Below are 14,033 nucleotides of genomic sequence, written 5' to 3' on the forward strand. Positions count from 1 at the left end.
TTTATTTTATTTTTCTGGCTTTTTTATTGCCTTTATGATAGAGACAGCTGAAGATAGACAGGAAAGGTGGACAGAGAGAGGGGATGACATGCAGCGAAGGGCCACAGGTCGGATTCAAACCCTGGGCCGCTGCACCAAGGACTCAGCCTCGGTACATGGGTCGCCAACTCTACCCACTGAGCTAACCGGGCGCCCTTTAAATGATTTATTAATAGAATGAAAAAATATGTATAATGCTTGAATTTGTTTCTTGGATGCTGTTGGGGTGTGGGGGAGCTTCTCATTCATTTCTGTACAGCTCTTTACACATCTATTAAAGTATCCAGCCATTTTGTACATATTCTTCACTCTTTATATGTGTATATAGAGGCTCCTTTTTATTTATTTTATCTTTTTATCTTTATCTATATTTTTCTATACTTCATTGTGATTCCTATGCATCACTGTACCAAGGCAAATTCTTCATATGTGAAAACTTTTGGCAATAAACCTGATTCTTATAAGATATAAAAAAGGGGTGAGGAAGGGGTGTATCGAAATGGGAGGAGAGGAGAGGGTTAGAATGTCTAAGGAGAGATAATTGAGGTGTGGGTCCTGCTCCTGAATCTCTGCTGATAGCTTTCATTAAAAAAAAAAGCAAAGGTGTAACATGTCAAGTAGTTTGTATTTTAACAGTTTCAGGGGGAGCAAAGCAGATATTTATATAGAAATATGTAATGAATCAGATAAAAAAATAATTGCTGAATTAGACTGCAGTAGTTTCAGCTAGGTGCACCTAATAAACAGAAAACACACACCAGTTCAATATTTTTATGCGTGTATGTGCTTGTTTGTTCTGTGTGTTTCTCATACCATCCACAATTAGATTGATAAATGACTCCTTGTTTCCGTTGAGGGTGTTGATGCTGGTGTAGCACTTGTATCTGCCCTGGTCCTCAACCTCCACCCCTGTCAGCTGGAGCGTGGCGTTCCCTCTGGAGATCTGGTCCTTGAACAGAGATGTCCTCTTTTTGAAGCGCTGGCCCTGCTTTGCGAGCTGGTCTTGGTTGTGGTAGTAGGAATGGACAAGGGTGTTTCCTGCCGTCTCCTGAATCCAGTGGATGACTGTGTCAGAGCCGCCCTGGAAGCTGCACGGTAAGATGCAGCTCTCCATGAACACACAGGACACCTCAACATCTGAAACATCAGTGAGAGACATTCATCCGTTCAGTTAAAATAGCAGTGAGCTCACGTTTTTATGATATTTATTTATATTCACTCACTTTTCTCTGCTGAGAACCTACAAAACAATGCATTGTGCAGTAAAGCAAACAACAAAAACTACAACAAGAACATAATCAGTAAAAACAAAAAGGGTTTTTAGCAAAGATAGAACGGTCTTCAGTTTTTTCCCTCTGATCCAGATTATGGTTGATGTTCCTTTTAATAGTTTTTATGGGCTTAAAAAAGGTAACCATTTTGTGTTTGGCTAAAGGGTAAAATCTAATCCCATTATATAACAGCTTCTTGTAGATTTATTTTGTAAACATCTCATCAACATCTCTTGCATAACTAGATGAAAAGTATTGCAATTAAGTCATGAAAAAGACATATAACTTACAAAGGAATGGGCTGAGATTATGTTGTGTAAAACATTTAAAGGTCTGAAAGTGGGCAAAACCATAAAATGGTAAAAAATTTGATGAGTGAAACGGGTTGGGCTCTGACGCTGGGAACCTTACCCAACAGGTTCTGCTAGATTCCAGCAACTGGTTGTGCAGGGTTGTTTTTACTTTCATAAACTTAATAGAATTACCATGTTGTATTGTAAGTTAAATATTAGCCTGAGTACCTATATTATACTCAGATAGTAAAACTGGACGGTAGGTTGTATTCCCAGAAACAAATTAAACTTCAGACAGCTGCAAATAGTGAGAAAGTAGCAACAAGAATTACTTTACTTCATTGTCTTGTTTCAAAAGATAAAAACACTCACACATAACACCAAAACTATCTGAATGTTAAAGTTTTACTATAAATCTGTCTTTGTCTATTTCTTGGTAGTCTGGTTTACTCTGGTTAAAGTAACCATGACAATACAATGTACCAAGTTTAAACATATGTGATCTTTCTAAGGCCAGCTGGGCAGTGAATGCCTCACTCACCTTCACTCGCAAGACTCGGCAGAAAAGTCAGGACCACCACAAACACCACACACTTGATCCCAGTCATCTTCATGTTAAATTCCCTGTATTTATAAATTAATCCACAGTGGTAGTGACGGCCGATTGGTCTGACTGGTTATCTAAAAGCGTCAAGTGTACTGATACTAAGATAATGAATCAGCCATCTAGGAAATGTTTTAAATACCTAGCTGTTGAAGCTTGGGTGTAGGCTGGAACAACCTAAGATACCTGTCAATAAACATAAAACCTTTTCTCAATCGTTAATATTCATTTAATTATAACAACTTGTTGTGATGTGGTTGCTGATTTAAACTTAGTACAGTTTAAATCAGCTGCAGACTTTGGATGTTTCGCCTGCTGATACCAGAATCCAGTGTCTTGAGGAGATAAAAACATGCCCTTTATAAAACTTTAGATAAGTCACCAAGACCAGAGGAGAGAGTCAAGTCAAAATCTCTAGAGTATGTTAAACCCAGCTTAAGCAGACCAAAGCCACTGTATTTACACAGTGCTGTACAGGACACAGATCATTAGGTCTGACATCAGCTCAGGATAAATTCACATACTTTCAAGTCTATCTTAAAACAGCTGATATGCTCATGTGAACGCAGTTATTGGTGGTGTTCTTCTTGTCCATACTGGCTGTGAAGAGACCCCTTCTTAAAGCAGTCCATCATTTTCAGAGATACTGGATGTCAGGTGTAAAGAAACACTGAGTCATACAGTACACCTATTGTACAGGCCTTTAAAATGTTTCATTTATGAGTCACCTTGAACAGACAAGGAAGTGTTAATACTGATACAGCTGGGCCAAGAAGGGGTGTTTACTGTACAATTATTTCTGATTTGGAATTGTTGTTTAACCGCAGTAAATGTTTGGACAGCCATTTTCCTGATTTGAGTGGGAACTGACATAATAAAGGACACATTAGTACCAGGATTTATCAGGACAACACTTCCTGTATAGAAGAAGATAAAAGGAACACAAATCAGATAGTAATCAGTAAAAACAAATCCTTTACAGATGATTTACGCAGATACAGAAGTTATCCTCTAACTCCACCTACTGTTTGGTCTTGGAAGAGAATATATATTTATTTATTTTTGAACATCTATAGCATCTGAACAAGTAGTCAGGAAACGTGTTCGGTAACAGATAGCGTATGGTTTCAAGAGCTCAAATATGCATTAATGTCCTCTAGACAAATAGTTCATACCATGATTGAGAATGATTGTTTATTCAATTATGACGGTTCATTAATACGCAGATGAAAATTAACTGGATGTTACCACTTGCGATTCTAGCATAATCCAAGATAACAAACATTATTTACCTGTTACATACTTGCATTGTCTTCTAGGAGCTTGAAAGTGCAGTGCTGCCTGAGAGACTCAACTTAGGGCTACAAAACACCCCCTGCACTTCTTGAACATAAACTCATCACTGTAACTTAAGAAGAACCTAAATCTAGTGTCCAAATGCATGATTTGCACCAGCTGCAAGACATATAATACTCTTCATTCACCCTCACATCTTTGCAGCCTTGACATGCTGTAGATCAGATGTGGGAGTGTCACTTTTGTACCACTAGAGGGAGCCACATTCCAGGATAAAGGCTCCTAAATGAATATTTTCAAAGGCAATCTGCTGTTAATGACAGAATAATACTAATCTATAATTAGTCTTGCAGGCCACAAGGGTTCAGATGGAAACATTTTGCACCAGCTTACAGTGATGTACAATGGCTCATGTTTAAAATTGTTACCCATAGTACATTAACCACTTTACAGTGTAATGGCTCTGGTCAGACATTAATTCCTAACCATCTGTAAATGTTGTGATTTACTGGTCACTGGACTACTTCTGTTCACATGGCTGTGAGATGAATCATCTGCACAATATCAGCTATTCCCAGATCCTGCACATGTGCTAATATATTTCCCCCCACCAACATTAACACAGATGCGCAGAGAGGGAAAATAACACGGGAGACATGAGGATGAGTCACAGCCTGGAGAGAATGAAGGGAATATGAAGAGAGGAGAAAAGCTTCAGTAGCATTTGGAAGAGGCATAACAAACACAGAGAGGGGTGAAAGCAGGAAAAAACGGGGGGGGGGACTGAGAAGTTGATGGAGAGCACTTGTATCAATGACTCATTTCATTATCTGATGATAAAAGGAGGAAGGGAGGGAGGGATGAGAGAAGAAGATGCGTCCAAGAGTAGGGGGAGAAGAAATGGTGGTGATGAGTCAGAGTACTGAAGAGAAAGAGAAAGGGTGGAAGGGATCAAAAGAGGCCAAGAGTGGATGTTAAAAACAGACAGGAACACATTCATTAGAGAGAGAGAGAGAGAGAGAGAGAGAGAGAGAGAGAGAGAGAGAGAGAGAGAGAGACAAGCTCGAAATAAGTCTTTTGTGAGCAAACTGGGAAAAAAGGTGAGATGAGAAAAATTATTAGCTAGGCAGAGCGTGGAGATGAAGAAACCTGGAATAGATGGAAAGTTAATGAAGAAGAAAAAGAAAGAAAGAACCACGATCTGGGTCGGCGTAGGGGAGGAATGAAAAGATGAGACGGAGGTGATGAAGAGATCAAGGCCTTCATATTTGAGGAACATGTTCACACTGGTCACATGGGTGATTTATATGCATAGCAAAGTAGTAGTTCTATTTACACCTTGTCTGACTTGGTGTAGGCAGCAATGTGAGAATCTCTCCTAAAATGAAACTGTCTAACAGAGAGGGCTGATTGTTAAACAGCAAATTGGAAAGGAAGTGATGACATCTGTCCTGTTGCAGATGTTTGGGTTTACAGTGGAGGACCGGTGTGCATGTTTGCATTTTATGTGTGTGCCAGGGAGGAACTTATTCTTGAGTTAAGTTCATACCAACATACAAATTGTAATGTAAACTGCATTTTGAGCACCTCCCTGTACTGGCAGCACACTCCTGCACCCGCTGAGTGTGTGTGTGTGTGTTTAGGTGCACAGCTATGGAGTGAGCAACACACCTGGAACAATAGATGAACAATGTCTGGCAATATTTATTAATTGATCACAGATCTGATCAAATGGTGGCCGTAACTATGGAACTGAGCCAGTAGTGGTTGCTATTGCCATACTTGTTCTGGTATGACCAGTAGCTTAAAATAAAACTAAGATGAAATGTATGATTCTTTTTACGTTGAGGAGATGAGGAGGGACTAAAATATTAGTGGTGGGCTATCAGACTTTTAAAAAATTCATGATATTTTCCCACAATTATTGAAAGAGCCGACCCACAGACCACCAATTTTATGCATATAGTAGCACGACTGGGCATTATAGTAGCGCCCCTTTCAGAGAGATGCAACGCTCAAGAAGGGGTGCTCCAGAATTTTTTTTTTTTTTTACTTTTGGCCGAAAAATCTCTCTCGATAGTAAAGGTTGTTGATCCCCAGCCTAGAGTGTTGCAGGAATAAAGGATAAAACTATGTGGGATGACTAAAATGTGACTAAATCTAATAACATTCAATCTAAAGATTAAGACTTAATCTGAAATAGCTGCCAAAATGAATAGAGCAGCAATGTGTGTAAGGTCCGTAGCTACACCGTAGCACATGCATGCGTCCTCAAAAATGTTACTTGTGAGGGGTCCAGGTTTGTTTTCACAGGGGGACCGGTGACACGGTTAGACATTGTATGGTTTTTGAAGAGTTTCATTTGATCATCAGATTTAGACATGTCATTGGAGTTATATTACCATTTTATTTTATGTCAAATTGATGTTGTGGGCAAGTTTAAAGCGCTTTTGTTGACTGACAGTGACACTACGCTTTGATATTTTGTGAAGTACTACAGATAACTACAGCGGGTTTTTATTTAAAGCCTTTTAAAATTGCGTTTTAAACAAACAATTCTACAGAATGAATGTTATGTAATATGAAAATGTATTCGACTTATACTATCATTAAACATTTAGAGTGTAATGCCAACTTTCTCCATGTGGTGGAGCTACACATCTGTGATATCACAGGCTGATACATAGTGAATGGAAATGTGCACCAAGGGATGCATAAAATGTATCCAAATCATAGAGTTGTCAATAATTTGGGAGTTGTTGCTGAAAAGTGGAACATATTTATTGATGGATTCAAATCTGTTCTATGCTAACCTTAAAATTGCTTTCAGGATGATTACGTACTTTAAAAACAATCGTTAAATTCAAGTTACAAGTGTAATTGCTTTAGATTTTTATGCATTAGCTCACATTTGTGTTGGTTGACGTGCTTTTCACTGAAGAATATGAGTGTGTTTCATGACCTCTCAGTGTGTTTGTGTTTGTGTGTGTGTCTCAGCCCCTCTCATCATGTTGTTTCAAGCCCAGGCCTGCAATGACACCCAGTAAGGCATTTATTGGGTAACCTGGTGTGATATTAACAGGTCACCAGAGTTCACTCTCAATCTCTTCGCAGCCCTGCCATTGGTCACTCGTGCCTGCTGTTTGTGCCAGCATACGATTAGCCTTTAGGCCGAGACTGTCTTAGTGCAGTGGGCATAAGGTGGCCCAAGATTAGTGTTAAGTAGTTTGTGAAGACAGTGTTCAGATTGGAACAGATTGGAGTTTAACATTTCTAAGAGGCAGAGCTGCTGTCTCTGCAAAATTAATCTCATTGGTTGATTTAAACTTCAGGAGGCGGGGCTAAATTAGCCTGAGGCCTAGGGATAAAGGTAAGGGTTAAAGGTGCCCCTAAGGAGTTATGTTTACATTCAGTGTTTCTTACTAAAAGACATGATGTGTATTCTTGAGGCCAGACAAATGTGTTTTATGTATTTTTTATGTAAGTCCACTCTTGCAGTGAACAACCTCGGTAGTAAATCATCTTTAATCCCTCTGTAATACAGTATTTACATCCTAGCTACTTCAGATTGTATTAATTGCAAACAGGAGTAGAGATAAATGCCCATACAAACTTAACACTGCATCAAGGTGTAGTCCACCACAACCACCAACACCCCCGGCCCCCCGCAAAAGGCCAGTGTTTGATTTGTCCGTTGTCCTGTAGAAACATGGCTAAATCTAAATCTAACTGTAAATGCCCCCACTCCCTCTTAGATAAAAACAGCTCTTTTGAAGGTAACAAAAACGCAGTGATTCTTATTTCCAGGTGATTATACGCTAATGAAGAGATACCCTTCAATATCATATTCTATTTCTGCCAATTAAGCCTCCTAAATGTCACACACTGGACCCGGAAAGAACACAAACTCAGCATATGTTTTGTGACGTCCATCAGCAACAGAATAAGGTAATTAAAAAAGTATTTTTTTAAAAAAAGGTGTTTAAAGTTCCTGTGTGTAGGATTTCAACTCACTCGCCTCACCCTCCCCTCCAAGAGCAAAGGAGAAACTACACACCTAAAATGTAAACACCCCTTTCTAGAGCCAGTGTTCGGTTTGTCCCTTCTGGGCTAATGTAGGAACATGGCGATTCATCATGGTGGACTGTATAGAAGGCGACCCGCGACACCTGTAGATAGAAAATGGCTCATTCTAAAGTAACAAAAAACATAACAATTCCTATATTCAGGGGATTTTACATGAATAAAAAAACATACCTGTGAATATTATATTCCATTCCTGCCATTTGACCCTCCTAAATGTTACACACTGGACCTTTAAGGAAAACAATATCTTTCATACTCCACACCAGATTCAGTGACTAAGCCTGACAGTTTTTTTTTTTTTTTTTGCAGTGCAGGAAATGTGTTCAGCTGTATTGCATGTCACACTGACTGTGAGGCTCAAACTATTGAGACGTAGAACAAAGATGAGGGGCTGATGGAGACTCCACTGGAGAGGCTCTACAGCAGTGAATAGGAAGTTGGATGAATAGGATTTGGAGGGGTGACAAATCGAACGGGGGATTAGGTGTGTTTGTGTGTGTGTGTGTGTGTGTGTGTGTGTGTGAGCGAGCTACACCAGCTGGCTGAGTCCTCCTTCCCATTAACTGAAGAGGCGTGTGTGAATGTATGTGTGTTTTGCGAGGCATCCGTTTGTACTGAGACACATTACCACGTATAAGCCACGAAAACGTTAGCGGCTAACCATCCGTGCAGTAAAGCATATGCATATAAAGAAGTACAGTTATTCTTAATATGCATATACTTTTTTAATGTGTATTTTATTGTTGTTCATTTTCATCATTGCATTCCTGTTCTTTACATGTTTAATGCCTGACTTCCAACCAAATTTCCTCTGGGATAGTAATGAAGTTTGATGTTTTATATATATTCATAATAATAATAATAATAATTAATGATTAATTATTAGTCAGATTTCAAGACGCCACAGTTTCTTTATCAGTATATGTGTAGATGCCTAAAAAAAAAGCAGAGTGGGTGCTGTCATGGTTGCAGGCTATGGAACATGCATGTTGTTTAGGCTCTGGTGCCAAATAATGTGGGCGCAAGTGAGTAAAGAAAACTTTCTTCTCCGCAAATAGATTTACACCCATTAAATCATGTGCCCTTTTTTTGTGGGGGGGGATTTGGTTTCTGATACATGAATAATAAAGGCCATGTCTGCACAGAGTCTGTTGTTGTAAAAGCCAATCCAAAAGCACAATTTATCACACCTTTTTCACTGCATACGTGTAATTATTAACAACAATGTCCAAAAGCAGTGGATAAATGGCTATCTGGCTCTTTTTTTTTAATCTTTCTTCTCTGTTGTACTTTAATGCCGTGCATGCTGAGATACAGGAACACACACTGAATCACAATAGCACTGCTGAAAAGGCACTTTTTTTTTTAGCTGCATTTAAGATTAAAATACACCGAATGTTACTAGCTCTGTATTCTCAGGCAGCGGTTGCTTTCACAAACGCACCCGAATCAACAAACCAATTATCTCTGGTATAATTATCCTCAACAGGCAGCATGTAAAAACTCAGCTTGTCATTGATTGACCATTGACTGGCAGGATTCGCCCTTGTGGCAAATTGCTTTTCAGAAATTCGTCTTCTGCCTCCTCGCATCGATTTTCAAGGGACAATGGGGAAGTCAATAACAAATCTAAGGTTTTACCACCACTGATTTAAACCGAGAATGAGGGGCATAAAGAAGCGTTTCATTCAAGTGTTTTCAGCTTAAATCTCGCAAGGTCAGTTTTTGTTACTGAATATTAACTGTAGAGAACATCTGTTGAAAATCGACTGAGGCTGGCAGCTGAATGCCGGACCAATCAGCAGACTATGGTTTGTATGACAGACAACAAGCAGAGCTGTATCATTTGGTTTAAAGGTTTTGTTGACTGGTTCTGGAAGGGTGTTAACAGTTATGTTAGAGATGTTTCTTTTTACCACTTGACATACATTTAATTACCAAAGCCTCCCCCGAGTAGCGATTGGACATTCCTCGGCACCTGTAACTGGACACAAGCTTTAGATTTCTGTCAAGCTTTAGATTTCTCAGCATATTGAAGTCAAGCTTCAGATTTCTCAGCATATTGAAGTCAAGCTTCAGATTTCTCAGCATATCGAAGAGGTGTATGGCGCTGTATGAGAGAGATGCCTTGCAGTTTAAGAATTTAAAGGGTGGTGTGTGTTTTTCCAGCCTTTCCAAAACCAAAAACACAAGCGCAAAATTGTAAGAAACTGATTAAACTTTATGCTCACATCTAAGCTGCAACTTTTAGCATGTCCAGCTAACTGGTTTAATGCCTACAGTATTAATCGTGCGGTAATTCCAAAGCCAACAACAACAACATAGTTACTTAAACATATATTTAATACAATTCAGCTAATGTATTCTACTACACCAGTTTCTGTTTATTGTATTTGAGGAAGTGTAAGCCTTAGCCACTCGAGATAGCATTATATTTGCCAAATCTCGTTGGATAGAGCGCTTTAAAAACATGGCTAAAAGCTAAGCTAAGCTTTTTCTGTGTCATATTACCATAGATACTTAGACTAACTAGCTCTGCAGTGGAATACCAGAGCATTTTTAATTTTCTTCTGTCATCAACTGTTGAGGAGGCTAGCTTTTTGCCTGTGACCTGTTAGCTACAGCAGTCTAGTTACTCTCACCTCATAAAATCTGCTAGTTAGCCTACATGTCGTCATTTCAGTTGACAAAATAGACGATTGTTGGCTAGAACTTAAAAGTTGCTTTTGTGTACTACTGTCTGAAATCGGGGACATATAAGAATTACTAAGAATTTGGAGTAGTAAACTATTATTCTACAGCGCGTGCTGTGCAAAAGGGTTGCCAGGTGTGGAAAACGGTCAATTACTCTCTTCATAATGCGTCAGTGAACGTCAGTCAGTCATTTGGAGCAGTTTATAGAACATTAACATTAAAAAAAAAAAGGTAGTAATTTGTGAATGAGATTTTGGATCACCCAGATTAGACGCACAGGAAATACCTGGCAGAATTTGTGTATGTGGACAGTAAAAGACCTTCTTTGTGATGCAACACATGCGCACTCCTATGCATGTACGCACACCCATACAACCATCCCCGCCCCCCACCTCCTCCCTTTGAATTGCCTGTGCACTGGCCTTAAGAGGAGTTCTGTTGCCGGGTAATGAAGAGGAGGGAGGCGGCGAGGCAGGTGCTGCTGCCGGGGAACAGTGGGCCACTTGTGGCTCTTTTGAGTGTCTCTCCACACTCGTCCATCTCTCTGGATCCCCCCCACCCATCTCACACTGTTTCACCCCCCACCATCATCACAAACAGGTGTGAGTGTGATTCCTTGCCTCCTGCCTGACGATTCTCCCACTCATCTTCATTTTTTTTAAACCTCTACCTACAGAGTCTATCTGTAGCTGAACACATCTGAATTCTGATTTGTTCATTTACATATGACACGGTGTGAGCATCAAAAACACACACAGTCTAATCAGTCTAATTTCAATTCCTGGACCGAGTGGATATGTCAGACCCCGAGGTGTGCAACCTATGTGCGACTCAGGCTGTGTTTGAATGCCAGTTACATCGTTTATCCAGCCAGACACATTTTAAAACCTGCTGCAGCTTGGCTGTTTGCTTGGAAGATGAGACACAACAAAAGAAAGACAAAAAAACCCTGCTAGAAATGGTTATAAGTCATAGTTGATGGCCCTGAAAGTACACATAGAAGAAACATTCAGCGTTACACGAACTCCACAAGATTCATTCATTTCAGTCTTAATCTTTTACCGTTGAATTGTGTCACATCAATGTGAACAAAACCTGCTCTGCAGATGAGTCTCTCACCGCCATGACAATTCCCTCAAGGGTAATGGGCTCTGAAAGAGGTGATGAACTATTAAGAAGTGATCAAACTCCCATTTAGGCCATCAGTACAGCTCATTTTTCTGTGCTTTGTCTCACCACAGACGGGTGGCTCTGCCAAAATAAAACCCATGTAAACCTCAGATTTCAACTACATGCAGTCTTTTTTCCCCCTCTCTCAAACATACTGTTTGACATTTTGACATCAGCAATTCAATATCACATCCATTTTGTGAAGTAAGGGTAGGCCTGTGTAGTATTAATCGGAATATAATTTATTTAATTGCTAACCTTCATACAATGACTGTAAACACACAAGGCCCAATAACAATGAACTCGCCATCAATTATACCATATCTGCTTATGCATAAACAATGCGATGTTAAAGGAGTAGTTTGACATTTAGGAAAATGTCAAACTGCCACTTTAAACAATGGAGGTATATGAGTTCATCTTGCATATTTAGCCTCTGATGTGTATCTTTATATCGGAGCAATGAACTGTACGTGGGTTGTGTTGAACTGATTAGCTGAATGTGTTGATATTTTCTAGCACGGTAGTTAACTTCTACACACTACTAGTAATATTTAAAAGTTGCATCCACATCTAATAGATATAATAATAGATTAGACTTTAGATACTAATAAAACCTTGAAAATTGGGTATATGGAAGCCTGTCAATGTTATAAAACTGCATAAATTCATCAAAAAGATCTAAGAATCAGTCAGTTCGGTTTAAATTAGGGGGACCACCCTAAAACTGTTAAAGAGAAACCTTCCTGAAAACACATGGTTCGAGCATAGCATTGCATGTTTATGATATAATGCTTGAGGAAAATGTGAATCCAACAAGCCAGTAGAACAAGGATAAAAACATGTCTATGACAAAGTTATTAGGTGAAAATTTTAGTGTCCATTTTATTTATATTAAGTCAATTTTAGGCCTATCTCTGATACCTATCTTTAAAGCATCAAACAACTTCAGGTTTCCCTTTTGAAATTGGCAATTTAACATTTATTCAAATATTCATGGTTAAATAAGAAACATGGATGCAACTACACCTGTTCAAACATTGGCATACAATTCTATCTTCATCGCTCATCGCTCTCAGAAGATAACTGACAAAATAGGTTTTTAGGGCCTTTTTAGGACTGCATTTCCTCCAGATTAAAAAAAAAAAGGTCAAAAACTTTCAAATTCAAACCACAACACAGCCATGAATGATGTACAATTAAGGACGTCCCTCTCTCCAGCCACCACAATGTTGTCTTGACTGTACATGGCCAACTCTTGATGACTCACACTACAGTAATTGGAAGGTCGTTTGCCATTGAGGGGAATTGACAATAACCGGCGTGACATAAAGAGAGAGAGCCCCGAACCTGGAGCCCCGGCGGGGGGAAGCTCTCACTCACAGAGCGGCCCTGAATCAAATGCCCTCTCATCTCCACCGACCAGACGCAATCTATTTCTCATTCTCTTCTCATTGTTGACACACTGTCATTGCTGGGCCTTGCTGCCTAGCAACAAAATCCAGGCAGACGTTTTTCCAATCTTCTGTCAAGGGGGGAAAGCTCCGCCCTTTTCCGTCCCTGGAGGAATGATTGAAAGGTCACTTCACTCCTCGCCTTGTCTGACAGCACGCAGATTGTCTTTTCTAAAAAAAGAGTGTGTGTATGTTGGACGTGGGGGGGTACTTCATTGTGGGTACAAAACACTCAGTGATGATTGGGCAGACTGGCAGCAGTTTTTGCTCCCCGCAGACCCGGTGAATAGGGGGGGGGTTGGTTCCTGCCCGATCGATGATGCCACACTTTCCTCATCACAGGCTGAATGTGACCCCCGTTGGATTGCTCCATTGTTGTTCTTGGAGAGGTCAGAGGCCCCGTGGAGTGGTATTAAAGGAAAAGTCTGTTTCTGTTTCTGTGTGTGTGTGTGTGTGTGTGTGTGTTACAAACTGGGTCATAGTATTGTAATTTTTTTTGGCCGTCTTTCATATCAGTTATGGGAAGGTTTTACTCACCCACTTCATGCTGAGGTGTGGGTGCAAGCTGACTGCTCTTGAAACAGCTTTGCAGTGGAGCCCACGGGACAGCCTACATGAAATATCAAGCAGGTTTTGAGGGAAAATATAGAATCTGTTTATTGTTTCATGCTCTCAAAATGATTGTCACTGTTTGCGTGCTTTGGACTGCCATGGATTTTCATCAAGCCCAAAATATTGCGTCTAATTAGAGAGACATGGAAAGACAAAGCCAATACCTTTTGTCGTGATCAGCAGCAGAAATACTTTGTGCCATTGTTGTTGTCCTGTGGGCAGAGCAAAGACACCCAACCGCAGCCCCGCTCCGATAAATAACGATGCTTTGCCGCTACCTGCTGCACTTTTGGTGAGATACACTACTTGATGATCAGGTGTAAAGGCCTCAGCAACGTGTGTCCGCTCTTAAAACCCACCGGCTGCAACAAAAGGCAGCAATGAAAAAAGACAACACCTGCAGCCGATGATTGACCAGTTGTTACTAATTAGTCAGGTGTTAAATTACACGTTTAACCATTATTTTCTTATTTCTAAGACAACATAAAGGTGAATCTTAATGATGCAGATAAAA

Source organism: Dicentrarchus labrax, unplaced genomic scaffold (genome assembly GCF_905237075.1).
Source record: "Dicentrarchus labrax unplaced genomic scaffold, dlabrax2021, whole genome shotgun sequence".
Classification (NCBI taxonomy): Eukaryota; Metazoa; Chordata; class Actinopteri; family Moronidae; genus Dicentrarchus; species Dicentrarchus labrax.